This window comes from Mus caroli, unplaced genomic scaffold (assembly GCF_978045245.1).
Source record: "Mus caroli unplaced genomic scaffold, Mus_caroli_1 scaffold_11, whole genome shotgun sequence".
NCBI classification, from domain to species: Eukaryota; Metazoa; Chordata; class Mammalia; order Rodentia; family Muridae; genus Mus; species Mus caroli.
In genome coordinates this window covers 10,500,713-10,503,384 of record NW_028227266.1, presented here as the reverse complement: position 1 = coordinate 10,503,384, position 2,672 = coordinate 10,500,713, and the positions used below count along the sequence as shown (strand labels likewise).

The 2,672-nt window shown below is 45.1% G+C and overlaps 1 pseudogene; it reads right to left on the bottom strand.

The window, feature by feature from the left end:
* Positions 1-436: 436 nt before the first annotated feature.
* LOC110301429 (peptidyl-prolyl cis-trans isomerase B pseudogene) lies at positions 437-980 on the bottom strand (annotated as a pseudogene).
* Between the last annotated feature and the right edge of the window lie 1,692 nt (positions 981-2,672).

The following is a 2,672-nucleotide window of genomic DNA, read 5'->3' as shown; positions in this document are numbered from 1 at the left end:
TAGTCCATAAAGACTTAAAGGACCAGAGTAAAGGAAATGTCTTAGTGTTGTATTGCTGTGAAATACCCCATGCTTTCTTTTATAAGAGTTGTATGCTTAAAGTTTCAGAGCTTTAGCCCATTCTCATAGTAGTAGGAAGCATGGCAGCAAGCATGGCATTGGAACAGCAGTTGGCAGCTACATCCTTATCTGGGCTGAGAAAGGGGGTGGGGATTAGCAAGGGTATATATATATATATATATATATATATATATATATATATTCCACTTTATTGATCAGCATTGGTAAGAGTGGAATGTGAGGGGTGTGGTTGATCCATCAGATGGAAGCACAAGGGCCAGAGTGGCACAGAACCTTGTGACTGACTCCCTTCACCTGTGCGGATATCAACAGGACCCAGACGGACAGCTTAGAGGGAGGAGGTCTCTGAGGCTCTCTATTCCTTGGCAATGACGAAGGGTTTCTCCACTTTGATCCTGCCACAGTCTGCAACTATCACATCCTTCGGGGGCTTATCCTGGCTGTCTGTCTTGGTGCTCTCCAGCTTCCATACCACATCCATGCTCTCTAGAACTTGGCCGAAAACCACATGCTTGCTATCTAGCCAGGAGGTCTTGACTATAGTTATGAAGAACTGGAAGTCGTTGGTGTCTGTCTGCATTGGTCATGCTCAGCCATCCAGGCCTTCAGCTTTAAATTCTCATCTGTGAGGTGCTCATCACAGATCACTTTCCTCATGTGCCATTTCCCCTGGTGAAGTCTCCACCCTGGATCATGAAGTCCTTGATGACATGATGGAACTTGCTGTTTTTGTAGCTAGGTCCTTTCTCTCCTGTAGCTAAGGCTACAAAATTATCCACTGTTTTTGGAACAGTCTTTCCAAAGAGTCCAAAGACCACTCATCCTACAGGTTCATCTACAATTTGGAAATCAAAAACTACCTTACTTGGGAACCGGGAGTAGTGGATCATATCTGCCATCCCAGCACTGGGCAGGGTGAAGTAGGATGACCTCTTGGCTAGAATGAGACCTTGTCTTAGAACAAGCACGACTGGTTATGGTAGGCATGTCTCTTTAGCCCCAGCACATGACTTCAGTATGTTTCTGTGTCCTCTCTCTGAAGCCCTTCCTCATGGCTCCAATTACTCCATCCTTGTCTGGCAAGGGCTTATGAAAACACACTTTCTCCAACAAAGCCACACCTCCTTATTCTTCTCAAATAGTGCCACTCCCCACAGCCAAGTGTTCCACTATAAGAGCCTATGGGGGCCATTCTTATTCACACCATCACACTCCATTCTGAGACCCTCATGGCCCTGTAGCTACATCAGAGTACAAAATGCATTTATTCTGACTTCAAAAGGCCCCATAGTCTATCATAGTCTCAACATTGTACAAAGTTCATAGTTCCTTCAGAGACTCATAGCGATCTCTTAACTGTAACCCTCTATAAAATCAGAATAATAAAAAAAAACAGATCACAAGCTTCCAACATACCATGGCATAGAATATATATTACCATTCCAAAAGGATCATAATGAGGAAACACTGGACCAAAACAAGACTGAAAAGCAGCTGGGTAAACTGCAGACTCTGCATCTCCGTGTCTATGTCAAAGTGCTCTTTAGATATCCAACTCCTATCTACCAGCCTTGTTGACTATAACACACTTCTCTCTCTTGGGATATCCCCCTCCCTATTGGCAGCTCTCCTCAACACGTATCCCATAATTCTGAAATCTCTAACATCTTGGGGTCTCTAAGGCAATCCAGGCTTCATGTTCACAGCTTCATGCAAATGGCCTCTCTGAGCCTCCCTGCAGGGATGCCTCTGCTAGGCTTCAGTGGCTCTCCTTAACCACGGATGGAGAGCCACAACCTCTTTCTTGTATCCTTGACTCAATCTAGAACCATGCAGCTGAAGCTGTTGAGTTCTGCTGCTTGGTGAGCTGGAACTGTGCCCCTTATTCAATTACACTTACAGTTTCTGTTGCTGATGGTCTTGCCCTGAGGTCATACCACCTTTATTCCTCTTAGTATCAGGCTTCTCTTTACACAGGACTTAGCTCTATTATACTTCCCATGGCTCCTTTTCTCCTCAAACTATCCAGTCTGTATTTCTTGTTGTCCAGATTGCTCCTTTTCATTATAGATTAGCACTGGAGTGATTACTGATCCTTTTCACATAGTGCCACTCATGATGACTAAGTGTTCAAATACATGAGCTGGTGGGGCCATTCCTACTCATGCCACCACAGGAAGACAAGTGAAGGCAGAACACATTTCACATCCCACTCTCCCCCTCATACTAGGCGTGGCATCGGAAATAGATCATATATGTCTCTAGAAATTTGGAAGTAGCTCTCATCTCCACAGCTGTGAAAGTTCTGAGGGATAGCTCACATACTCCTGGAAAGTCATTTGGTATGCAAGCCTGTCCTGGCCTCGTGGGAACTCCTGATACACTGCGGCTCAATCATCCTTGGCTGCTTGTGAAGCCCAGTGACTCACACCACAGCCAGGTGAGCCCTTCCACTCATTCTTATTCCTAGTAACACTCATGACATAAGGGCAGCTATCAGCAGGTGATGTCAGGAACAGAGCAGCAAAGAGCTCTTGAAAACTAGAACACACTCATGATGTTCATTTAAACCACGCAGATACTGAGCAGTG